The sequence below is a fragment of the Callithrix jacchus genome, chromosome 15, assembly GCF_049354715.1.
Source record: "Callithrix jacchus isolate 240 chromosome 15, calJac240_pri, whole genome shotgun sequence".
In the NCBI taxonomy this organism is placed as follows: domain Eukaryota; kingdom Metazoa; phylum Chordata; class Mammalia; order Primates; family Cebidae; genus Callithrix; species Callithrix jacchus.
Window position 1 is genome coordinate 101,779,830 of NC_133516.1, and position 27,293 is coordinate 101,807,122.

General features: G+C 35.5%; 1 protein-coding gene and 1 non-coding gene across 16 annotated transcripts in view; both read right to left on the bottom strand.

Annotated features, from left to right (window-relative positions):
- The window catches only part of LOC144579619 (uncharacterized), a 634,762-nt gene that overhangs the window by 349,589 nt on the left and 257,880 nt on the right, over window positions 1-27,293 (bottom strand). The window contains exon 3 of one of the 15 annotated variants that reach the window (XR_013527737.1): window positions 16,253-16,372. The exons of the other annotated variants lie outside the window; for them this stretch is intronic. The gene's annotated coding sequence lies outside the window, so the exon portion shown is untranslated. The remainder of the gene's footprint in view (window positions 1-16,252; window positions 16,373-27,293) is intronic. 15 annotated transcript variants of the gene reach the window in all.
- Window positions 18,368-18,497, bottom strand: LOC118148198 (U6atac minor spliceosomal RNA). The gene has a single exon (XR_004734974.2). It is a non-coding gene; the product is annotated as a U6atac minor spliceosomal RNA (small nuclear RNA).

Consider the following 27,293-nt stretch of genomic DNA (forward strand, 5'->3'; position numbering starts at 1 on the left):
CATGGTACAGTACTTGCATAAAAAGAGACCCACAAACCAATGAAATACAATAAAGAACCAGAAATTAACCCATATATCTAGAGCAAACTCATTTTTGACAAAGGTGCCAAGAACATAAATTGAGGAAAATACAGACTTTTCAAAAAATCTTTCTTGGAAAACTGGATTATCTAGTCATAGAAGAGTAAAACTACACCTCTATTTCTCACCATATACAAGATCTAAGACCTCTAACTATGAAGTTACTGAAAGAAAACTTGAGGAAAACTCTCCAGGACATTGGGCTGGGCAAAGATTTCTCGAGCATAGGCAACCAAAGGAAAAATAGACAGATATAATTACATCAAGTTAAAAAACTTCTACACAGCAAAGAAAACAATGAATAACGTCAAGAGACAATGCACAGTGTGGGAAAAACATTGGCAAACTATCCATTTGACAAAGTATTACTAACGAGAATAATCAAGCTCAAACAATATTAAATAAACAAATCTAATAATTTGATTTAAAAATAAGCAAAGTATCTGAATAAACTTCTCCCAAAAGAAGACATACAAATGGAAAATAGGTATATAATAAGGTGCACCACATCACTAATCATGAGAGAAATGGCCAATCCAAATTACACGAGATACCTCATCTTATTTAAAATGACTTTTGTCCAAAAGACAAGAAAAACAAATACTGGTAAGGAGGTGAAGAAAGGGGAACTGTCATACGCTATGAGTTGGAATGCAAATTAGTACAGCCACCTTGGAGAATGGTGTGAAGATTCCTCAAAAAACTAAAAATAGAACTATCATATGTGCCAGAAATCCCACTACTGGGTATTTTTCCAAAGGAAATGACATCAATATGTCAAAGACATATCTGCACTCCCATGTTTATTGCAGAAATCCCACTACTGAGTATTTTTCCAAAGGAAATGACATCAGTATGTCAAAGACGTATCTGCACTCCCATGTTTATTGCAGAAATCCCACTACTGGGTATTTTTCCAAAGGAAATGACATCAGTATGTCAAAGACGTATCTGCACTCCCATGTTTATTGCAGCACTGTGCACAGTAGCCAAGATTTGGAAGTAATCTATGTGTCCATCAACAGATAAATTGATAAGGACAATGTGGTATTATACAAAATGGAGTACTATTCAGCCATAAAAATGTGACCCTGTCATTTGTAACAACATGGGTAGAAGTGTAGGTTATTATGCTAAGTGAAATAAGCCCATCCAGTTACAGAAGGAAAAACTTTGCATGTTCTCATTCATTTGTGGAAGCTATAAATTAAAACCCTTGAACTCATAAAGATAGAGAGTAGAATGTTTCCCAGAGACTGGGAAGGAGAGTGGAGCAACACAGGGGAAGTGGGGATGATAAATGTGTACGAAAATAATTGGAATGAATAAGATCTAAAATTTGATAGCGTAACAGGATGATTACACTTAATAATAATATACATTTTAAATAGCTAAAAAAAAACCCCTGAAATTATAACATGAAGAAATGATCATGCTTGAGGTGATATATCCCATTTTTCCTGATCTGATGATTACTCTTTGTATGCCTGTATCAAACAAAGAGTATTTCATCTAACCCATAAATATGTATGCATACTACATACACATTAAAACAAATATTAATTTTTAAAAAACATAACAACTTATTAACCTGATAAAACAAAAAGCAATGTGCAACCTCTCAGCAGGTATTTCACTGTGAATAACCCCACATTCCTTGTGTAACTTGGCAGCCATTTAAATACTATGCCCTCCACTCAGGATAGCATTGAGAGTGAGAGGTGATGACAACAAGTAGAAGATAGCCAGAAATAACCTTCATGGGAATTGTTTATACCAATGGGTTCGTGTAATTCTATATTAAACCAGGAAAAAATAGTACTGGACTCCCTCACCGTCATTTACAATCACCCATAGACTTCCTATATCCTTGCTGTTTCCTTGTTTTCCAGTGGAAAACAATCTTATATAGTTTCCTGATACTAAAAATATAGTAATCATATATTTGGCTTTACACAGAACCATACCTATTTAAGATAGCCTGTCTCATTGCGAGACCACATACTAAAATATATGTCTCTAAAGATAATTCTGCAAACAAAACAAAAAATGGAACCCTAGAAATTTCAGAACCATTATTTTATCTTGGTATTTTAAATTAGTTTTAAATTGTCAGTTAGCTGCAATTTCCTCTTCTTGAGTAACTGAGCACTATATTAATTCTACCAAAATGTGGCACTGGCTGACTGATGGAACAGTATATTAACAATACTTCACCTCCAGCCATTGGATGGACCAGAGGTGAGCCCTGCAGCCTAGGGGACAATGTTTAGCTACTCAAGGATCAGATTATCTCTTTCTCTCTAACATGAAGAAAGAGATACAGAGACTTTAGTACAACAGTTTAGGTACTTGACCTGCAGGTTCACATAGGGTCACATTTGACTCCATTTGTGATCACATGTTCAAAGATGAGATGCATACAAAGGTGGTCTATTCTCTTGGCTTAAATACAAAGGAAACAAAATAGGAAGGAAGGCCTTGACCCTAAAGGTCCCTCCCGTTCAAAGGTCATAGATCTCCCATGGTGCCAGGCTGAGATTTGCTTCATTATTCCTCAAGATATCTTTCCATTTAGGCTTGTCTAAATGGTTCATTATTACCAATTGCCTCTACAATAACACCAGAATCTGAGGCACAAGCTACTAACTGCTGAGGAAAACACATTACACAATTGAAGTAAAATTTCTGGGCCATACACATTAAAATATACTCTGAGGGGAGGTACTCAATGGAAGATAGATTGTTTTTGTCCTTCACAATAATATATCTCTTTTCTTTTATCTACCACAGCAAACACTTTAAACAGGACTTTCCTTAAGTGTCATTCCCTTTAAATAATTGGAAATATTATTTACATTACTATTTCAACCAAGCAAAGGATGCAGGGAAATAGCTTGATTACATTCACTTGTCCTAACTTTCAGCAAACTAGCTGTATGGCTATGGGCCGTCAGTTTCTTTCATCAGGGTTCTATTCCCATCTAAAAACAAAGAGGTTAAATTAGATGCCATCAAAGATTTCTTCAAGCATTAAAATAATGGTAGCTCTAAATTGATAGGAGATTATAAATGTTGCCTAAGAAAAATTATAAATAGTCACAACTAGGTTTTTCTAGGTTTTCAATTAACTTACTAAGCTGTGAGCATCGTGATAAGACTGCAATATAATTGTGATTAATGCTGTAATCATTGTGATAATTTTTATCATAACAAATCAGGAGGAGATCTTCTACAGCCACAAAGGCAGCAGCACAACACAGGTTGTTGCTAATATTAACTATGCCTTTATTTACATAGAGTTTTACAGCTTAAGAAAATATTTTATATACATTACCTCATTTTATCTCACACCTACTCTATGAAATGCTCCTTAATTAAACATGTTCACAGAATTGAGAATATTTGAAGACAGAATTGTGGAAGTTTACAGAATAAGAACTTCCAACTTAACAAAAAAAATTAGATTGATTCGTAAGGCAGGTAAAACAGTGATTCCTAACATTTTAAATGGGTGCATAGGTCACAGATCATTTAAAAATCTGAAGAAAGTCATAATCTGTCACCCCAAAAATACATATGCCTACAACTATTACAACTTAAATTTAATATAGGGAACCCCTATAATATTGTTAGGCTGGTAAGGCTTTGTGTCCCCACCCAAATCTCATCTTGAATTATAATCCCCATAATTCCTGTGTGTCAAGGGAGAGACCAGGTGGAGATAACTGGATCATAAACAATTTCCCCCATGCTATTCTTGTGATAATGAGAGAGTTCTCACTAGATCTGATGGTTTTATAGGCAGTTTTCTCTGCTCTTCCTTGCTCTTCTGTCTCTTGCCTGCAACCATGTAAGATATGCCTCTTCCCCGCTGCCATGATTGTGCGTTTCCTGAGGTCTCTCCATCTCTGTGGACCTGTGAGTCAATTAAATCTCTTTGCTTTATAAATTACCTAGTCTTGGGTATGTCTTTATAGCAGTGTGAAAACAGACTATTACACCCTGAAGCCTATACTTCTCACTATTTACCCCTGATTTAGAATGTTGCACATCTTGGTAATCTGGAAAAAATTGAAGAAAGAAAAGAAAAAAGCATTTTTTCTCTATTTTGTAAGAATTTCAGTAGGAGAAATTATTTTTAATATTTGTTGAGTAATGCCTACATGTTAAATATTTTTCTTCCTTATCTCATTTAATTCTAATAGCCCTACAAGTAGGAATTACCTTCAATTTACGGTTGAGTCTCAGAGAGACGTAGTAACTTGTCACACAATTAGAAAGCAACAGGAGGAATTTAAAATTAGGTGTCTCTGATATGAGAGGACATACTCTTTCCACTACACTGTACTGCTAACATGTAAACACACTGTTCAGGAAAGGAAAATGAACACTTCTGTTTCTATCGCCCTTGTAAAAAATGGGCTTAAAAATTTAGATGACCATATGCATAACTACATCCTTAAAGTTCTTAACAAGAGGTGAGGAGAGTTAATGTTCCTGAAGAGGTAATGGTGTTGCTTTACATGTGGGGAATTATCTGTATCGTGAGGATACAATGAGGTAAACAGAACAGACTAAGAATAGAGCAAGGCTCAGGGAAGCACATCACAGACAAGTCAATTAGGAAAGATGCTTTGTCTATGACATCAGAAGCAAGAAAGAGATACAAGCATTTTTACCAGAGGGAAATGTGGGACCACCATTAAAGATAGAGTAGGATCATAAGGTCACCTGTTTTCAGATATGTAACCACTGCAGCAGGACTGGAGCCTCCCCACAAAATTTGGGAAAAACCACCTCCTGTGACTTGCATGGTTCAGTCCCAGAATCCTCAGACACAACCCTATTATTCCTTTACTGGGCCAATCCTGTAATTCCTACTCTCACCTTCTTTAAGGAACTCCCAAATATTGTCCTTAACACTTTTCAGGGGCCATTAGTAATAGCCTGTTAATGAAACTATAAGACATTAGCTCTCTGGGTCGTTGTTTCCTTTTAGTTCATCTGACTGCTGAAGAAATGAACCAATACTCCTATAACAACTCCAACAGAAGGCTCCCCCGGGCAGTTCCCATGGGAGCTTCTCTTGAGAACCGGATGCTGTCATCACTGGATAAAGAGAGGGTCATTTCTCTAGGGACTAAATTCTTGGAAATCCCAGTTCTCACATTTTGTTGTTGTTGTTATATATTGTATGCTTCTCTTGTAGTCTCCACTGCAATGCCAGACCTCCACTGCTATTATAAAACCGAACTAGGGTCTGCTCACCCGGCACTGTAAGACTAGATATCCACACTGAGGTTTGCCAGGGAAGAAAGGACGGCATTTATTTGCAGGGCACCAAGAAAAGAGGAGTAGGGAGCTAACACTTTAATCCTGAATTCTCTAAAGTCTTGAAGATAAGGGATTTTAAAGGCAGTGGTACATTTTAGGAAAGCAAAAAATTATAAATTAATAAATGGTGGCTACACATTGATTTCAACCTAAAAGGGAAAGACATCTTGAAGCAGGAGGCTATAGGTCATAGATTCAAAGATTTGCCAAATTTCAATTGGTTATGGAGGAGACGCTTTGTTTTAGAATTTGGGGTCAGCAGAAAAGAAATGTTAGCTCTGGTTTGTGGCTGTGACTCCTTCCAGGCCCCTAAGGGAGAAACTGAGAGCAAAGAAGAGTGGCCAGAGTTGAGTCTTCAGTTCCTCCTTAACTGAATTCTATTTGCCAGTCGGTCCATTCATTGGGATCAAAGTTTCTGAAAAACAACTTTGAAACATACGTTGAGATGTTATGTTTAGTTCTATAGTGGCACCAAATATCCTATGGGTCTAGTTTCCTTGACTATTGTTTTAGGCTACTATTACCTTCTTGTTTATCAAGTTGATTATTTACTTCTCAGGGCTATCTAGGTGCCAGGAATATCCCTTGAAGGAATTCAAAATTTTACGTTATTTCTATGCTTTTGGTTCAGGGGACACAGGTCCTAAAGAGGGCATTCCTGCTTCATCTCACTCGTAAGACTTCCAGTTGGTAAGAAAACAAAAAATTTATCTATTTATCCATCCACCCAACCAACCATCCTTCCATCCCTCTGTCTATCTATTTTTGTTAACTCCTGGGGTAATTCCAGTAATCAGTTTGGAATATCTCTGCACTACAGAATATACAAAAGCAGGTATGCAGTTCAAATTTTTTACATGAAATATCATCAGAAACAAATATTCAAATATATTTCAGAGTCTAGAATATGCTGTAATACGTTTGAAGATGAACAATAATTTTTATTAGGTCAGTTTAGGAGAAAAATGCATGCATTTTTTGTATGATGTAAATACACAATTATGTGTTATTCACCATTTGGCCCAACTTGTAGTCTTGTAGTTGTCAAAATGTTATTACTTTTTTTTCTTCTAGACCCACCTCTATGCTCAGGACTTATTTTCATAGCCTCAGGCTGAACTTTCCCTCCAGACATCCAGAAAACGCAAGGCGCTCTTCTGTTTGAAACTCTAACTTATCCCCTGGACTCCATGCCTAAATTGACCTTCTCAAAGTCCCTTGAACTGTGACTCAAATTTTATCTGCCATAATCAAATTTTATCTGTTTTTATCTCGATCTCAATGAGCACAACCTGAGTTTACCTCTCATTATAATATTTATATATAGCATTATATGATAATTATCTTTACCATAACCTTAACTTTATTTATGTACTTTTGTAGTTCCTATTTACCTAGTAGGTGCTACTGTAATAGCTACACATTTCAGCTACATTGCCTCAGGGTCATGATTTCCTCTGGCATTATAAGAGTTACTCTCCTACATTTCTGTTTTATACCATGAACCATGTTAAACAGGGATAGCCCAGCTTGATTTGTAAGAAGAGGTAGTTTCTACAAGAAATTGATGGGCTTTAAATTTTGAAAACCATTGTGTGGCAAATATCACCACAGGGCTTTGAGAACTCCAAATAAAAATTAAAGAATCCCTATTTTAGAATTTGCCATTTTAAGACCTTATTGAAGATGCAGGAGATAAGACAAAGAGACAGAAGGAGCCAAAAAAGTAAAAATTAAATTAAGAAACTAAAAGTTTAAGGTCACTTGTAGGTTAGAGGCTAAAAATTAAAAGAGCAATTGATAGCAGAATGTTAAAGATCCTGGCAGTGATTCCACACCTCAGTTATTTCAATGTGGTTATCCTACCACATTTTTACAAGGTTTTGCCCATTTTTTTTATGTATATGGAATACCACATGGAACTTGTGTGTGTGAGAGCCTCAAGTCTGGTATTATCCAATCTCACTAACACATTTTCTTTAAATTGCCCTGCAATTCCCAGTGACTTCAACTTCAATTTAATATGAGAATAATTGACTCCTGGTTAATTCCAAACTTCATTCACAGAAAAAAGATTGATATTGTGTACTGCATTTTCTGAGAGCCATGCTGACTGTGCTCAGAGGGAGCTGGACCTTGTATCTTATCTTCAGGCCAGAAATCATGAATTCTGTTGAACACAGTGAAGCAAGAGTCATTAAATAGAAACTAGCTCAACTCTGCAGTGTTGAAGGCAATGTCCATAGGAGCAGCATATCCAAATGAAAAAAAAAATCCATAATAGAATTTCATTATTTTTTTTAATTTAGTAATCATGGTCTATACATAAGAGAATATATTTTTAGAATGATTCGGGACAGAGTGTGGACTATTTTCTCAGATTTTGTGTAAAATATAAACAACATTTGATATTATAATATTCTTAATAATTCTATATTATTCAATATGCTTCCAAATAGATTCTATTTTTTTCATCTTCATGGTAGTCTTCTGAGCTAAACGGGTTTGATCCATTGTGTTCAAAGTGGAGAAGCTGATACTTAGAATACTGAAAGAAGATTCCACAAATTATTCGCAGGGCATTGATGAAGGTGGGATTAGAAATTACAAAAATTAAACATCTCCATGAGTCCGTGGATCTGATCAATATCTACAGTTATCCCTAATTAGCTTAAAAGCAATGCCTCAGATCTATTCTTAGATACAATACCCCAGGACAAAAGATGAAGGCATGCAAGCACTACATTCATATGATAAATGAGAGAATGTTTAATATTAAATTTAAGGGATAATAGAGGCATGAGTAAGAATACAGATGACTGCCTCAATTTGAAATTCTGCGTGTGCTTCCATTTCTTTATCTGTGCGATGTAGATAACAGTATTACCTGACAGAGTTACCGTGTGGATAAAAGTAGTTAACACAGGTAGAACAGTATGCAATAATATTTTACTTATAAATGGCACTGCTATAATTATAAAATATGGGAGACAATATGTTAACTTACATTAACATTTCCAACAGGAAATACTCAATACGTTGTACAAAAGCATAGGTAAAAGCACTGAAAATAATACAATGAATAACTGTGTGCTGTGGTTTGAATGCATCCCCCAAAAGTTTATGTGCTCGAAATTTAATTCCTCTGCCTTTATGAATGAATTACAGATCAATGTCACTATGACGGGAACAGGTTTGTTACTGCAGGAGTAGTTTTGTTAGAAACACAAGCTCTCTCTCGGCAATCTTGCTTTAGATGTCTCACCATGGGATGCCCTCCACCATGTTATAATGCAGCAAGAAGGCATTTACCAGAGGCTAGTGTCGTGCTTCCCAGTCTCCAGAACTGTAATAAATAAGTTTATTTTTATTATAAATTAACCAGTTTATGGTATTGTCTTATAGCAACAGAAAGCAGACTAAGACTCTATGTGTAGAAAACTCAGATTTATTAAATGTTAATGTATTGCTATATTTGTTCCAGATCATGCTTTGTAAAAGAAATAAAACATCATAAATACAGTCAAGACCCCACTCCTTATTTCTTCTCCCTACTTTTCCAGAGGTAACCACCATTCTGATCTTAAGGTTTATCAGTTTCAAACATATTTTCAAAATGCTTATACTGTCATTTGTGTATTTTCTAATTTACATACATATCACACTCACATATCATTTGTGTATTTTCTAATTTACATACATACATTTTATCACTCAATCTATTGATCTTTTTAGTTATATGTATTGTGAAACACGAAGCTCTGATTCATTTTTACTGTTATGCAGCATTGCACTTTACTAATTAAAGATATCCACTTATTACTCTAGTAAGGGATGGTTAGGTAGATTGTTGTCATTTTCTTCTATCATAAAAATACAAAAATTACCTTTCTTCTGCAACTTTTGGAAAAATTTTCTAGAGTAGATATCTAGAGGTCTACTCTTTTAGATATAGAGTAGAATCAATGGGTATCTTTGTCCTATAAGATTCTGACAAATTGCTTTCCAAAGTTTTGGTAGCAACCTCTTACCCAAAAGGCTATTTATCTTAACTTTACTATAGTATCACACTCTTAAATTTTACAGATTGATAGTGTATAAAGTGGTATATAATTATGTATTTTTAATCTGTTTTGCTCTAATTACTAAATAAATAAAGCATCTTTCAACAGTTCCCTTATTATTACATTTACCTCTTTTTCTTGGTCTTATTAAGGGCCTGGGAAGTGAGCTGAGTGGAGAACAAACACAAAGTCCAACTGGTAAGTCAAAGAAATGAGTGGGTCCTGCCTAATTATGGCCTGGACATTGCACTCACAACAGAAATAGATATTTATATATTGAACACACATATAATATATAATAAAAATGTAAATATATATTTCTGTTATAAATGACACACACATAAACATCTGTGTAATAGCTTACATTGACTGTTGCCTTTGTATTACAGCATACCATCCTCACAATTCTTATGTACTTATTCTGCCCTTCTTAAAGTAATTGTCAACCACAGAGAAAAACTAAAACATAAAAATAATGTGAAATAATGGAGTACATTTCTCTCAAGGTTGCCATGAATGAGAGAACTGTCACATGCCTCTCTGGGATAAAATGACCCTTTGAATAATGAAGTGAGCTATGAAGATGATACATTTAATTAATGAGCAAGGACTAAAATACCAAGAAAGACCAGCAAGACCAAAGTCTAGCAACTATTTCTGAGACAGAAAAACCAACATGACTATGAAATAGCTTCTTCTTTTTAATTAAAGAACTATCAATCATGTAAGATTTTACTGTGGGGCATCTTTTTAGAACAAGTCATCCACTATTGCATCTCACGGAAATTTAAAAATAGAAAATCTTACTTTCTCCATTCCCTGTCATCACCTTTGGTATTAATTGCCGTAGACATAGTGGACGTATAAGATGAAATGTTTCAAGCAAGCACAATTACTATGGACAGCTCTGCATTTTATGACATTTTCTATTTTTCCCTGATTTATATGCTTTTAGGTTACCCATTAACATGCTTTGTTGCATTCCATATAAAACGAAATGGGATCAATGCACATCTTAAACTCATTATGCTAATATTACAAATGCAAATTGCCTGCTACCTACAGAGTAGTTAAATATCATCCTGCAGTTTCCTGTTACTTATGAACAATTTAGAAATAACATCTGCAATTTTAAATATGTTTTCTTTGTCTACTCAACCTTGCAGTGCTTCCAAGTATACGCCGTATCTTGGAGAAAGACTCTCAAAGTCAAACAGACCATGACCCCTCTGCTTGCCAGATTACTGAGTTAGAAATGAAAATGCATAGCCACTGTGTTCAAGTTAAAATACCAGGAAATTCTCAGTAGCTTTAAGGCACATTTGTTTGTTGAAGTATCAGTACAAACCCCTTGCTGCCCACACACAGGGGCCATACTTTCCAGCAGGTGGCTTTTGGTTTTTACAGCCTCTCATGACAGAGCAGCAAGCACTGGATAACTCAGGGCATTCCAAAGCGATGCTTTGTGAAGCTTCTCCTGCTACCAGCATTACAAAGGTACCGATCAGATAATGAATAGCTAATTTGGCCACAATGTGCAATAGCAATTCCAGGATGATATGGATTTCAAAACCATAATTATGGAACTGTTTAAAAATATTGTATGAGATGTCTAAGCAATTTGTATGAGAACATATTCTATTCTTAATCATCAGAAAAAAGTTTGATTCTGTTACCTCTCTTGGGTCTCACCCTACTCGAGTACAAGGCTAAGGGTTTGATTAATGATTTGTGTTTTCCTCCCCAGGTTTGGGACTTCATTTGATCTCTCAATAAATGACAATGTATACCTGCTTTTTCTTTAAAAAAAATGTTTTTTTCTATCCCGTATTTCTTCCTTACATAGCCACCACTCGTCTACTTGTACATGCTCCTTCCTAGGTCTCACGTTCTGTGAACTTCCAAGAGCAGGAATTTACTCACATGATAAGCTCATCAATGCTTCTATGCCAGTGGAAGGATAGGAAAGGAGATAATAAAATGACCTAAATTTGACTTTTTATTTTTATTTATTTTTTAAGACGGAGTTTTGCTCTTGTTTTTCAGGCTGGAGTGCAATGGCATGCTCTCGACTCACCACAACCTCCACCTTCTGGGTTCAAGCTATTCTCCTGCCTCAGCCTTCAAAGTAGCTGGGATTGCAGGCATGCACCACCATACCTAGCTAAGAGAGAGAGAGAGAGAGAGAGAGAGAGTGTGTGTGTGTGTGTGTGTGTGTGTGTATTTTTTTTTTTTTTTTTTTTTTTGAGATGGAGTTTCACTATTGTCACCCAGGCTGGAGTACAACGGCGCAATCTCGGCTCAGCGCAACCTCCGCCTCCTGGGTTCAGGCAATTCTCCTATCTCAGCCTCCTGAGTAGCTGGGATTACAGGCACGCACCACCATGCCCAGCTAATTTTTTGTATTTTTAGTAGAGATGGGGTTTATCCATGTTGGTCAGGCAGGTCTCAAACTCCTGACCTTAGGTGATCGGCCTCCCAAAGTGCTGGGATTCAGGTGTGAACCACCAGGCCCACCCCATGACCTATATTTAGAGGTTCTTTGCATATTTCTTTCCTGTTGTTCCATAAAGATTATTTTAATTGGAAAGTTCAAACTGGAAGAAAAAGAAAAACAGTGGAAAAAAATGGGTTAGTAGAAAAAAAAGTGGCATTTTGGGATATATAGGGCCTTGAGAATACTCTAGTGGTTATTTCTTTAATTTCTTTTATTATAGTATATGTAATGGTGATATAGTTCAAATATGCATGATCCAAATAATGATATAATTCAAAATGCATTATCCCTTTATTTTATCATAAAAATTATAAATAAGTTTACTTAAGAAGTATCAATAAAGACACTGTACTGGTTTCCAGGGCTACCATAACAAAATACCACAGACTTGGTGGCTTGACTAATGGAGATTTATTTTCTCACAGTTCTGGAGGCTGGAAGCCTAAGAACAAGATGTGGCAGGTTTGGTATCTCCTGAGGCCTCCCTCTCTCTTGCTGGCTTGCAGATGGCCCTTCCTCGCCATGTCCTCACATGATCTTTCCTCTGTGTACATGAATCCCTGTTCTTTGTGTGTACAGATTTCCTCTTATAAAGATACCACTGAGATTAGATTTGAGCCCACCCTAATCACCTCATTTAAACATAATCACAGCTTTAAGGCTTTAGCGTCAAATGCATTCACAATCTGTGATACTAGGGGGTAGGGCTTCAACAGGAATTTAGGAGGTGCACATTTCAGCCCATAAGCAACCTGAAAATCTTGTGCTCCATTTTGAATGCTTCACTTTCAAAGGAAATCTGAGAAAAAGGAGTATATGCATGGAATCATGACATAGTTGTGAATTCTGGTCATTCTTTCTTACAGAATATAGTTAAACAAATTGGTAAAAACAGATATTTAGCAGAAATACTATGCTACCTGATTAGCACATTGCAAGCCTGGACATAGTTTCTGGGTGCTTTTCACTCCTGCTTTCTTGACTGTTGCTAATAATTGATAAGAACTAACAAAGGATATAAAGAACCTCTTCAAGGAGAGCTACAAACCACTGCTCAATGAAATAAGACAGGACACAAATGGAGAAACATTCCATGCTCATGGTTAGGAAGAATCAATATCATGAAAATGGCCATACTGACCAAAGTAATTTATAGATTCAATGCTATACCCATCAACTACTAATGACCTTCACAGAACTGGAAAAAACCACCTTAAACTTCATATGGAACCGATAGAGAGCCCACATAGCCAAGTCGATCCTGAGCAAAAAGAACAAAGCTGGAGGCATCACACTACCTGACTTCAAACTATACTATGAGGCTACAGCAATCAACACACCAAGGTACTGGTACCAAACCAGAGATATAGACCAATGGAACAGAACAGAAGCCCTGGAGGCAATGCCACACATCTACAACCATCTGATCTTTGACAAACCTCACAAAAACAAGCCATGGGGAAAGGATTCCCTGTTTAATAAATGGTGTTGGGAAAACTGGCTAGCCATGTGCAGAAAGCAGAAACTGGACCCCTTCCTGACACCTTACACTAAAATTAACTCCAGATGGATTAAAGACTTAAACATAAGACCTAACACCATAAAAATCCTAGAAGAAAATCTAGTTAAAACCATTCAGGACATAGGAGTAGGCAAGGACTTCATGATGAAAACACCAAAAGCATTGGCAACAAAAGCCAAAATAGACAAATGGGACCTAATCAAACTCCACAGCTTCTGCACGGCAAAAGAAACAGTCACTAGAGTGAATCGGCAACCAACAGAATGGGAAAAAATTTTTGTAATCTACCCATCTTACAAAGGGCTGATATCCAGAATCTACAAAGAACTCAAACAGATTTACAAGAAAAAAACAAACAAGCCCATTCAAAAGTGGGCAAAGGATATGAACAGACACTTTACAAAAGAAGACATATATGAGGCCAACAAACATATAAAAAATGCTCATCATCACTGGTCATCAGAGAGATGCAAATCAAAACCACACTGAGATACCATCTCACGCCAGTTAGAATGGCGATCATTAAAAAGTCTGGAGACAACAGATGCTGGAGAGGATGTGGAGAAACAGGAACACTTCTACACTGTTGGTGGGAATGTAAATTAGTGCAACCATTGTGGAAGATGGTGTGGCGATTCCTCAAGGACCTAGAAATAGAAATTCCACTTGACCCAGCAATCCCATTACTGGGTATATACCCAAAGGATTATAAATCGTTCTATAACAACACATGCAAACATATGTTCATTGCAGCACTGTATACAATAGCAAAGACTTGGAATCAACCCAAATGCCCACTGATGATAGACTGGACAGGGAAAATGTGGCACATATATAGCATAGAATACCATGCAGCTATAAAAAACAGTAAGTTCGTGTCCTTTGAAGGAACATGGATGAACCTGGAAATCATCATTCTCAGCAAACTGACACAAGAACAGAAAATCAAACAACTCATGTTCTCACTCATAGGCAGGTATTGAACAATGAGAACACATGGACAGAGGGAGGGGAGCCTTACACACTGGGGTCTGTGAGGGGGAACTAGGAGAGGGACAGCGGGGGCTGGGGAGTTGGGGAGGGATAACATGGGGAGAAATGCCAGATATAGGTGATGCGGAGGAAGGCAGGAAACCACATTGCCATGTATGTACCTATGCAACAATTTTGCATGTTCTTCACAGTACCTCAAAATCTAAAACACAATAACATATATATAAAAAAAGAAATTAAAATATTTTACTTCATACTCTTTGGATCCCATTTTGTACTATCTGCTTCTGCATTAACTGCCTAGTTACTTGTATGTAATCTCTGGATCATAAACTTGTTAAAGGTCAAGTCAGTTTTCTAACACCTAATACCACATCCGGCACACTGGTATAAATGGTATAAATGATTAATGAATGACTAAATGGTTGAATCAAAAATTAATCAATCAATGTATTGCCAATAGTGAACATCGAAGTCACCAGTAGTCTATGGATGGGTAATTTCATCTGCCTGTTTGCAACCTTCTGGAGTCTTTTCATCCTGTAAAGAGCCTTTCCACATTTTTAGACAGGGGTTACATGGGGCTTAGAATGACGTGTAAGACTTCTGAGCCTCCATTACGTAATTCAGCTAAGTTTACAACCTTACATTTACTCAAAGATCTCAAAGCCTCTCTTATTTTTCCTGTACTTGAGTTCCCTTTTACCAGTATTTCTCCAGATGCTTTTTATTCTGTAGAAATCCTATTTACAATATTTAATTAATTAAGATCATGAAAGTTATTGTCATTAAACTTACAAAATAAGCTATTAATTTTAAAATTCTAAAGCAAAGTATGTTTTCTGAATTAATAGACACAAAGTCTTTGAATATTAGTATTTGGGAAAAGAAAGGAAATTTGGTATAAGGAAAAAAAAATCTGTCAACTAAACCCCTGATAAATGTTGACCAGAAATAATCAAATGATAATAGTAATAATCAGAATCACAAAAGTAACCGACTCTGGTGTCTTATTTCATATTTAAATACTCTGAACTGTAAAATACATTATAAACTGTGAAATTACGATTGTTTTCCAGCAGAAAGTGACCATTAATGGCACTTGTGACCATTAATGGCACTCAATTAAAATTGAGACAATTTTAAAGACATGCCTCTAATTCATAGTATGTAGGAAAAAAATCTGACACACAAAACTGGGATTTTATTATAAGCATTTTTCTGGTTCACAAACACTAGCTATTCTCAAATAGTTTATTTAACATGTCAACATTGTCTAGTAAGTATCAACCTTTTTATTGCCCAGAGGTTGTAAAGGGTTTGTTTGACATTAGCTTGCATTTGCCTTCCCAATTCCAAAGACTTTTTTCAAAAAAAGCCAATCATCGTAGAGAGATATTAGAAAGGAGCACACAATCCAGAGGCGGATATGAGGTCACACTCATGACTTTCTGAAACTACATCAAAAGCAAAAGGAAAAAAAGATAACAAAACAAGTTTTAATGGTCTTTTAACAGAGACAAAAGCAGTTTACTTCCAAAGGCATGTTGTTTACTACTCTCCCTATCCCCAAATCTGGCTGATAAATCACGTTACAAACATCTTTATAATTTAAAGATATAGCCCAGTTAATTCTGAAGCACAAACGTGTAAAGTTTCCTCACTTCCCTGACTTGAAGAGCGAGTATTTTTTCATGTTGTACATGAAAAGAAATCCTGAAGAATTTTCATGACCATAGAACTGTAAGTCTCACTTACGTTTCCACACTAAGCAAGCTGGTAAGATCAGTAACAAAGGAAAACATTCTTGAAGCAACCAAACAAACAGGAGTTTGATAGGATCACGATGGGATCATTTGCTTAGTCCTTTGATGGATTCTGGATAAAAGAATAAACATCCGAGGTTACGGGTTACTACAGTTCCTTCTTTTAAATCGTTATTTTTCTAACTTTTCACAATTTGTATGTATTACATTTGCCATTGTAAAGAAAATTAAATATTTTGCTATGGCTGTGGAGAGTGGAATGGCACATCTAAGCTGGGGTACCTATGAATAAAGGTAGATTGAAAAGAATTGGGCTAAACTGCATTAAAGACTGTTTTAAACAATGAGTCAAAGACGCTGGGAAAAAGAAAAAGTCATTTGATCAGAAAATAACAGAATTATTCATGAAAAACCTCACTCTTTGCTTTTTCAAAAGCAAATTGCTGGTAGAGAGAATTGATTACTTCTATTTATAGCAAAGGGCAAAGAGTGGAGTTTTTCATGAATAATTCTGGGGTCATTTTTATCTAACATCTTATAAATGATCCAAAGCAGAAGCACAGAGTGAAATCTCACAGTTCAGAAGCACGCAACTCTTCCAGACAATGAAGAGACAAGTGACTGAAGATAAGCAGTAGCAAATTTTTCAGAATCTGCAATGGGCACTGTAACACATAGAGAGCCCTTTAGAGGTAGAGACCATGTAACTTCATTCAACTCTCTATCTCCATCTCCAATCACATGATATGGACTCCAATATTTCTCCATAGATAAAAGAAGGAAAGTTTGTAAAATGGAAAATGAAAAAGTTAAGTCAAGGACAGCAAATCTATGATACGAAAGAATTATAATTATAAGCTTAAGAAGAGTCCATTGGGCCGGGCTCGGTGGGTCACGCCTGTAATCCCAGCACTTTGGGAGGCCGAGGCGGGTGGATCACGAGGTCAAGAGATCGAGAGCATCCTGGTCGAAATGGTGAAACCCCGTCTCTACTAAAGATACAAAAAATTAGCTGGGCATGGTGGCACGTGCCTGTAATCCCAGCCACTCGGGAGGCAGAGGCAGGAGAATTGCCTGAACCCAGGAGGCAGAGGTTGTGGTGAGCCGAGATTGCACCATTGCACTCCAGCCTGGGTAACGAGAGCGAAACTCTGTCTCAAAAAAAAAAAAAAAAAAAAAAAGAACAGTCCATTGTTATTTACATCTCTGCAAAAGGACAAGAAAATGGATGGAGAAAGTGAACTCAATATGTCCCTGGGACTAAGACCACAAAGTCTTATGCAGTTCAATGCAGCAAACATTGAGCATACGAGGAAACCCTGCTATAGGCAGACTTGAAGTGAATGATAGCAAAGGGGCCTGGATTAAATACTTACACTCCCCAACTGAACATAATTGAGCTCTTTACAACTCTCTAATTTCAGTTATCTATTTGCACTTGGCTTATACTCTAATAAATATTCATCCTTGTAGTAAAGCAACTTTATGAGAGACAATGGCCAAACAGAGAAGTTAGAACAAGAGATTATTTTTTGAAAAATTCTGAATTTTGTCCTGAAATATTTTTTTCAGCTTTGAATTCATAGATTGCATTTCCATGGCCACATATGACACGTTTCTCTGTCCCTTTGGTTTTCTGCAAATTGATAGTTTTACAAGTTCCAGAAGATTCAGGTTCAACTTTAGCAAAAACATTATCTGAGGATATGTTTTTTTTAAGAAGACTCTCAAATGTCTTTCAGAGGCCAATGTGATGTGAAAAAAGGAGTTCACTTAACATCATTTTAGGGGTGTATTTCAGAAAAAATATAACTCACAAATAAAATATTTATTTACTCATTTTACTCCAAATAGCTGTACAGAAAATTCCAAAAATAGTGGCAAAGACTTTTTTTTTTAAAGCACTGTCATTGAAATAAATGTAAGACACTCTCAAGGTGACAATTCTTTTGTGAGGTATGAAATTGCCTGTATGTTTGGAAAACTAATCTTTGTTGCCACGGCTTTACTATTTTGTTTTATGATCCTGATTCTCAAGAGTTTAAAGCCTGGTTAGGGATCCACAACAGACATAATAAAACGATTAAAGAATACAAACAAATGCATTAGAAGGTACTCAATAAAATGTCCTTGGAAGTAGGTGGCAATGCCTTCATTGTCTCACATGTTGTCAGGCCCAAGTGCCTCTTCCATCTTTGTCAACGTGAGTGCTAACTTTCTCTCCTTTTATACAACACAGTAAAATGTCCTTAGAAGATGTAATTCTCACCAAAAAAAGAGAGTATTTTTTATATTTGGGGAATATCCAATACTATTAAAATCTTGATAACTAAGCCAAATTTGAAAACCTGTAGTTATTGGCAGGAAGAGATGCTTAAGGATAGTCATTTGATGATTCTTGAAAGAAACAGAATGGCAAGGGAAGAAAGGAATTATTAAAATTACTAACATTTCCAAAATTCAATGACTATACAGATGTTTAGACAAGTTACACCTGTGCTTGATTTTAGATTCTTATCTCACACATCAAACAGATGTAATACTCTCTTGTTGAATGTAGCAAAGTTCAACATAAATAATACTGATTGTATTCACTATAAATAAATAGACAGTGCTTTTGATAACTGCTATAAAAATAGCTCAGGAAGCAGTGGGTTAAAAAATTCTAAGTTAATACAATATCAGAATAACATTACAAGAATCTTTCAGCGTGTGAGGAAATGTGTTTACAAGAGGTTATCAGTGGTTAAGCTAGTCAAGAAGAAACTCAATAGACCTTTTAGTCCAAGGATATTCCTTTATCAAGATTTTTTATTTAGGAGTTCTCCAATCAGTCATTCTGAGAATTACAATGTATGTCCTCATGAGATGTACTTATCAATGGAATACAAAATAAACCATATGATAAAATATCCTTTAATGCTCTGATGGTATTCAGTGTGGAGCAATATGATGCGGCAACGAGTAGAAGAACATAACCTGAAAATTGCCTGATGAAAGTTTTGTGTAGGTAAAATATAAAACATCTTTTTGCCACCCCATGGCCAGCCTCTTGATAGATCCCATGATATACTCCTGAACTGTGTCCACATAAATATCACCTTGAATTGTACTCTGGGCCTATACCACATCAGGATATCTATCAGCAGTAATCATGATGTAAAAAAAAAGTATGAGTGCATATTTATGTGTTTATGATTTCTTATTTTATTTCGGATGAGACTGTGACTATGTTTTGTGTCCACTGCAAATTTACCTAACCTTTTCTCCCTGCCTTTTCACATAGCTAAAAGATAGCAGCAGTTTAATTTACCCTCCTGACATTTGCTCAAACATAGTTCTAATGATCTAGGCAATGTATTCTAGCTAACGCATCTTACTTGACCTATCAGGAGTATCTGACACTCTTAATCACTTCTTATTCATTGAAACTCTTCTGTCTTGGCTTCCAGGACACCACACTTATCATTTCTCCCTCCACATCATTGAATGCTCCTTTGTCCCTTTCTAGCTATTTTTCATCCCTTTGACCTCCAACCATCAAAGTGCCCCAAGGATGAGTCCATTGATCTTTGCTTTACCTACACTCCCTCTCTTGGTAATCTTATGCACTCTAAAAATTTAAATACTAACTATGCCAAACACTCCCAAATTTAGACTTACAGCCTATTTTTCTCTCAAACTGTAATCTTATATTCCAACTCCCCCTTCACTTTGATATCAAATAGACAACTCAAATGCAACATGTCCCAAACTGTAGTTCTGTATCAGTCCCCACCTACATTCTACAATCTTCTCCATCTGGTAAGTGTGATGGAAATCCTTCTGGTTGCTGAGACCGGCCCACTAGAATCAGTGGTGGCTCTTCTTTTCCTCTCAAGTCTCAAGTTCAATCTCAGAAAATCCTGTGGATTCTATTTTCAAAATATGTCCAGAACTGGCTCTTTTTCTTCACTTCCCAGGTGCTGATATAAGTTCCAAATCATCATTATCTCTAACCAGGATTAAATCTGTAGCCTTGTAACTGGTTTCCCTGCTCCAATCTTGGCCACAGTCCTTCTACCCCTTGCCAATCTGTTCTCAACCCAGAAGCCAGAGAGATTCTTTTAAGCCCAAGTCGTGGCATGAAACTCTTCCCAAATTTCTTCTCATATTTCCTAGATTAAAATCACTCCAGAATGAAAGAAAGAGACAGACTAAGAGAGGAAATGGAGGTGGCACCTATCATGAGGGCTCTGAAGGCCTTCTTGAGAGCTTGGGATTCTTCTGTGGGAGAGAGGGGAGATTTTGCAATGTTTTGAGCAGACTGTTTTATGTCAGATGGTGATAATAGCTCCAAGAAAAAATAAAGCAGAGAAGTCGGGAAGGAGAGACTGGTGTGAGAGGGGATGGCAAAAGCTGCGATTATTTTTGCACCCTAATAATATCAAACAGACTGGGTCACAAAAAACCTAAAACCCAGAAGAGAGTAAGTTGTATGAATATCTGGAGGTACATTATTCTAAGAAGAAGAAACAGTCAATGTAAAGGAAGGCCCTAATTTGGGAGTATAGCTTACTTATTCAAAGAAATTTTACTTCACATGATATGCATTTAATAATAACTTATTGAATAAACAATTAGATAATCTCTTAATTTAAATGTAATTACTTATATTGACCCAAACTTTAAAATTATTTTCAGTGGCCCGATTTCATAATTAATACAGTCCCAATAAATGTAAGAATCTACTGGCTTTTGTTTTTCACATGCCATTAGCTAAAGAGAACAGAAAATGTTATGAGCACACATTTAAAACATCCTTTTCTGATGACTGCAGCCCTCCCAGTCCGGAGAAGGTATCCCTTTCCTGTGCCATTGGTTTTACTATGGTATGTTCACCCTCATTATACTGGATGTACTTGTGTCCAACCCCACTATTGTGATTTTAGGGGTTAACAAATAAATTATTCCTTGTCTAAGAAAGGTAGACACAGGAAGCGAACACAGAGAGATTTTAAGATGTTAGTTTTGTTACTGACTTACTAAAAGAAGAAAAAGTTTGGAATAAAGATGTATGACCAAATAATCGTGATAATATTCATTACTGAGTTAGATATCTAATACTCATTTTACTAGATGTCGTAGTTGGACTCTAACATTGGCCTTGTCTGATCTGTGGAAAATTCCCTTTTACTGCCTAAGGGAAAGCCGATATGAGCATTTGCTTCCTGCAAGCAGAAAGATTCTAGATCTGAGTACTTCCACAGGCGTGAAGCCATGTATGCCTAGTACTCAATCCTAAATTCTCCATCAGATAAAACATTTAACCTTCTCTGGAGAGGATTGGTAAAAAAGCAGAGAAAACCCAAAATTGATGATTTTCCTCAACAGGATTGAGCCATGAAGCCTCAACACTCACGGATGCCTGTCTGTCATGTTCTCCATTTAATTCTCAGTGCTTACAAAAGTGCCCAGTATACAAAAAGTGAAAAATAAATACTGGATTAAATAAGTAAAGATTATGGCAAAAATCTCATATTATCCTTGCCTCACTCCTCAAACTCTAAACCAGACACAATTTTCCAGAGGAGGCAAGCCCGATGGAATACATGCTTAAGCTTCCTGCATAGTTTCCATAGCATCGTGCCAATATTGCCAAAACTTACTTTTATGTCTAGTTTACAATTAATCACCAAGATAGTATTTCTCATTCCTCTAGAAAAACTACACATTGAGAACAATATTAAGAACCACTCTCTTGTTTTGGATAAATAGGAGCCAAGTACTGGCCAGAGGTACGGAATGGGTGTTCAGCGTGATCCAACACAGTAGAGATGAAAGGAACATATACCATCTACTGAGGTGTCACTCCAAATAAACCAGGTATAGATACAAAAATCCAATTTATTTTTAATTTTAATTGTGATGGCTACATAGTATGTATATATATTATGGGATATCAAATATGAGATATTTTGATACAAGCATACAATGCAAAATAATCACATGAGGGTAAATGGAGTATCCATCACCTCAAGCATTTATCCTTTCTTGCATTACGAACAATCCAATTTACTTTTTAGTTATTTTTAATTGCACCATAATTTATTGTTGGCTATAGTCACCTTGTTGTTCTATCAAATATTGGATCTTATTCATTCTATTTTTTTGTACCCGTTTAACTATTCCCACTTTCTCCAACCTTCACTACCTTTGTAACCTCTGGTACCATCTTCCTAGTCTCTATCTCTGCAAGTTCAATTATTTTAATTTTTAGATCTCACAAATAAGCAAAAACATGTGAAGCTTGTCTTTCTATGCCTGGCTTATTTTACTTAACCAAATGAACTCCAGTACCTCCCATATATTTTCAAAAGACAGAATATCATTTTTTATGATTAAATAGTACTCCACTGTGTACATGTACCACATTTCCTTATTCATTCCTCTGTTGATGGAAACTTCGGTTATTTCCAATGCTTGGCTATTGTGAATCATGCTGCAGTAAACATGGGAGTGCAAATATCTCTTCAAGACACTGATTTTCTTTTTGGAGAGCATATACTTAGCAGTGGGATTGCTGAATTATAAAGTAGTTCCTTTTCAGTTTTTGGGGGAACCTCCAAATTATTCTCCATAGTGATGATAATAATTTATATTCCTGCCAACAGTATACAAAGGTTCCTTTCCTTCACATGCCAACCAGTATTTATTATTACCTTTCTCTTGAATAAAAGCCATTTTATTGGGATGAGATGATATATTGTTATGGTTTTGATTTACATTTCTCTGACAATCAATTATATTGAGCACCTTATCATATACCTATTTGCCATCTATGTCTTCTTTTGTGAAATGTCTATTCAGATCTTTTGCCCATTATTAAATCAGATTATTAGATTTGTTCCTACAGAGTTGTTTGAGCTCCTTACATATTCTGGGTTTTAATACCTTATTAAATGCATAGTGTGCAAATATTTTCTTCCCCTATTTGGGTTGTGTCTTCACCCTATTGTTTCCTTTACTATGCAGAAGCTTTTTAACTTGATGTAATCCCATTTGTTCATTTTTGCTTTTGTTGTCTATGTTCATAGTACTCAATAAATCTTCACCCAGTCCAATGTCTTAGAGAGTTTCCCCAAAGTTTTCTTTCATTCATTTTATAGTTGAAGGTCTTAAAGTTTAAGTCTTTAGTCCATTTTGATTTGATTTTGACATATGGTGAGAGATAGGGGTGTAGTTTGATTTGTCTGCATATGGACTTTATTTAGCATCATTTATTGAAAGGCTGTTCTTTCCCCCAAAGTACATTTTTGGCACTTCTGTCAAAAAGGAACTCACTGCAGATGTATGAATTTATTTCTGGATCCTACTGTATTCAATTGGTCTATGTGCTTCTTTTTATTACAGTACCATGATAATTTGGTTACAAAACTTATGTAGTATAATTTGAAGTCAGGTAATGTAATACCTCCAGTTATTTTTACTCAGGATGGCTTTGGCCAGTCTGGATCTTTTGTGGTTCCATGTAAGTCTTAGAATTTTTTTTTTCAATTTCTGTGAAGAATATTATGGTGTTTTAATATAAATTGCATTGAATCTGTAGGTTGCTTTGGTTAGTATTGATATTTTAATGATATTGATTCTTCTAATCCATGAACTTGGAATTTGTTTTATTTCTTTATGTTTTCTTTAATTTCTTTCATCAGTGTTTCACAGCTTTTACTGTAGACATCTTTCACTTCTTTGGTTAATCATTATTTTATTTTATTTGTAGCCTTTTCAAGTGGGATTTTTTCTTGATTTCTACTTTGTTTGTTTGTCTGTTTTGAGATGGAGTCTCACTCTGTCGCCCAGGCTGGAGTGTAGAGTGCAGTGGCACAATTTTGGCTCACTGCAACCTCTCCCTCCTGGGTTCCAGGGATTCTCCTGCCTCAGCCTCCTGAGTAGCTGGGGTTACTAGGATGCACCACCATGCCTGGCTAATGTTTTTTTGTATTTTTAATAGAAATGAGGTTTCACCTTGTTGACTAGGCTGGAATATGGGAGGCCTGGACCAGCAGATCACCTGAGGTCAAAAAATCTCCTGACCTCAGGTGATCTGCTGGTCCAGGCCTCCCATATTCCTTAATTTCTTTTTCAGGTTGTTTGCTGTTGGCATATGAAAATGCTACTGATTTTTGTATGCTGATTTTTATCCTGCAATTTTACTGAATTTTTTAACAGTACTGTCATTTTTTTGTTGGAGTCTTTAGGTTTTCCGAAACATAAGATTATCTCATCTGGAAACAAGAATAATATGACTTCTTCCTTTCCAATTTGGATGCCCTTTATTTCTTGCTTTAAATTTTACTGAATTTTTTAACAGTACTATCATTTTTTTGGTGGAGTCTTTAGGTTTTTCGAAACATAAGATTATCTCATCAGGAAACAAGAATAATATGACTTCTTCCTTTCCAATTTGGATGTCCTTTATTTCTTGTCTGATTACTCTACCTAGGACTTCCAATGCTATGTTGAATAACATTGATAAAAGCGAGTATTCTTCTCTTATTCCAGATCTTAAAGGGAAGGCTTTCAGTCTTTCATTCACTATGATACAATCTATGGGTCTGTCATATATGGCTTTATCGTGTTTTGGTATTTTTTAATGGTTTTTTTAATCATGATGGGATGTTGAATTTCATTCATTAGGTTTTCAGCATCAATTGAAATGACCATATGGGTTTTGTCATTCATTCCGTTGATATGATGTATCACATTGATTGTTTTGGATATATTGAAGTATCGTTGCATCCCTAGAATAAATTTTGCTTGGTAATAATTATGGTTAATGTAATGTGTTGTTAAATGTGGTTTGCTAGAAATTTACGGAGGATTTTTGCATCAATGTTCATCAGGGATATTGGCCTGTAGCTTTCTTTCTTTATATGTTGCGTCTGCTTTTGGTATCAGGATAATACTGGCCTCATAGAACAAGTTTGGAAGTAGTTTCTGCTCCACTTCTTTTTGAAGGAGGATGGGGAGAGTATTTTGAGTAGCATTGATATTACTTCTTCTTAAAATGTTTGTAAAAATTAACCATAAAGCCATGGGGTTCCGGGTCTTTCAGTGCTGCCAGGTGTTTCCTTACAACTTCAGTTTCATTACTTGTTACTAGTTTGTTTAGGCTTTGTATTTCTTCATGGTTCAATCTAGCTAGGTTGCATGTGTCTGGAAATTTATTCATTTCTTCTGTATTTTCCAATTTACTGGCACATGGTCGTTCATAGCCATCTCTAAAGATCTTTTTAATTTGCGCATTATCAGTCATATTGTCTCCTTTTTCATCTCTGGTTTTATTTATTTGGATCTTCTCTCTTATTTTCTTAGTCTGGCTAAAGGTTTGTAGATTTCGTTCATCTTTTTAAAAGCCCAATTTTTCATTCCATTGATCGTTTGTGTTATTTTCTTCATTTAAATTTCAATTTTTTCTGATAAATAAAATTTTGTTATTTCTTTTTTCCTATTGATTTTGGGTATACTTTATTCTTGCTTTGCTAATTCTTTAAAATGCATCATTAGGTTGTTTATCTGAAATTTTTCTACTTTTTGATGTAGACCCTTATTGCTATGAACTTTCCTCCTAGCACAGCTTTCCCTGTAACCCATAGGTTTTTGCATATTGTGTTCCATTATCATTTGCTTCATGAAACTTTTCAATTTCCTTCTTAGTTTCATTAACCCACTGGCTATTTGGAAACATTTCAAGTGTTGTATAGTTTCCAACATTTTTCTTGTTATTGATTTACAGTTTTACTGCATCGTGGTCAGAGATGATACTTGAAATAATTTGAATTTTTTTGAATTTTTAAGACTTCTTTTGCAGCCTAACATATAACCTTATGCTTGAGAATCTACATGCTGAGGAGAAGAATATGCATTCTTCTGCAATTGGATAAAATGTTCTGTAAATGAATATTAAACCTATTTGTTCTATAGTGTAGCTTACATCCAACAAGTATTGAATTTATGTCAGCATAATCTGTCCAATGTTGAAAGCAGGTGTTAAGTTCTCCAGTCATAATAATAATTCTTTTGGGATCCATCTCTCTTCTTAGCTCTAATAATATCTGCTTTATATGTCTGGGTGCTCCAGTGTTGGGTCCATATATGTTTAAAATTGTTATATCCTCTTGCTGAATTGAACCCTTTATTATTATATAATGACCTTATCTCTTTTTATACTTTTTGTCTTGAAATCTATTTTTTCTAATATAATTATAGATTATCTTGCTTTTAAAAATTTCCATTTACATGGAATATTTTCCAATCCTTTATTTTCAGTCTATGTGTGTCTTTATAGGTGAAGTGTATTTCTTTTGGTAACTGAGTTTTAGTCCTTGTTTTCTTATTGACTCAGCCACTCTTTGTGTTTTAATTGGACAGTTTAACCCATTTATACTCAGTAATAAAATTGATAAGGATTTACTCCTGTCATTTTGTTGTTTTCTAGTTGTTTCATGCTCTCTCCCTTTTTGTTTTCCTTTTAGTGAAGTATATTTTCACTGGTGGTATATTTTTACTGCCTTTTTTTGTGTGTGTGTCTTTTGTAGGTTTGAAATTTGCAGTTACTATCTTAAAACACATTATTTTAAACTGATGACATTTATTGCATAAACTAACAAGCAACAATAAAGATAATAAACACCACATTTATCTTCACTGTCCCACTTTTAAACTTTTTGTTGTTTCTATTTATATCTCATTGTACTCCTTATGTTTTGAGAAGTTTTATAGTTTTTTTTTAATTGGTTAATCTTTTGGTCTTTCTACTTAAGGTATGAATTGTTTATACACCACAATTAGGATATTTTAATATTCTGTGTTTTTCTGTGTACTTACTATTACCAGTGAGTTTTGTACCTTCAGTTGATTTCGTATTGCTCATTAATGTTCTTTTTTAACTTCCTTTAGCATTTCTTGTAAGAGAGGTCTGCTATCAATGAAATCTCTCAGCTTTTGTTTGTCTGAGAAAGTCTTTACTTCTCCTTCATGTTTGAAGAATATTT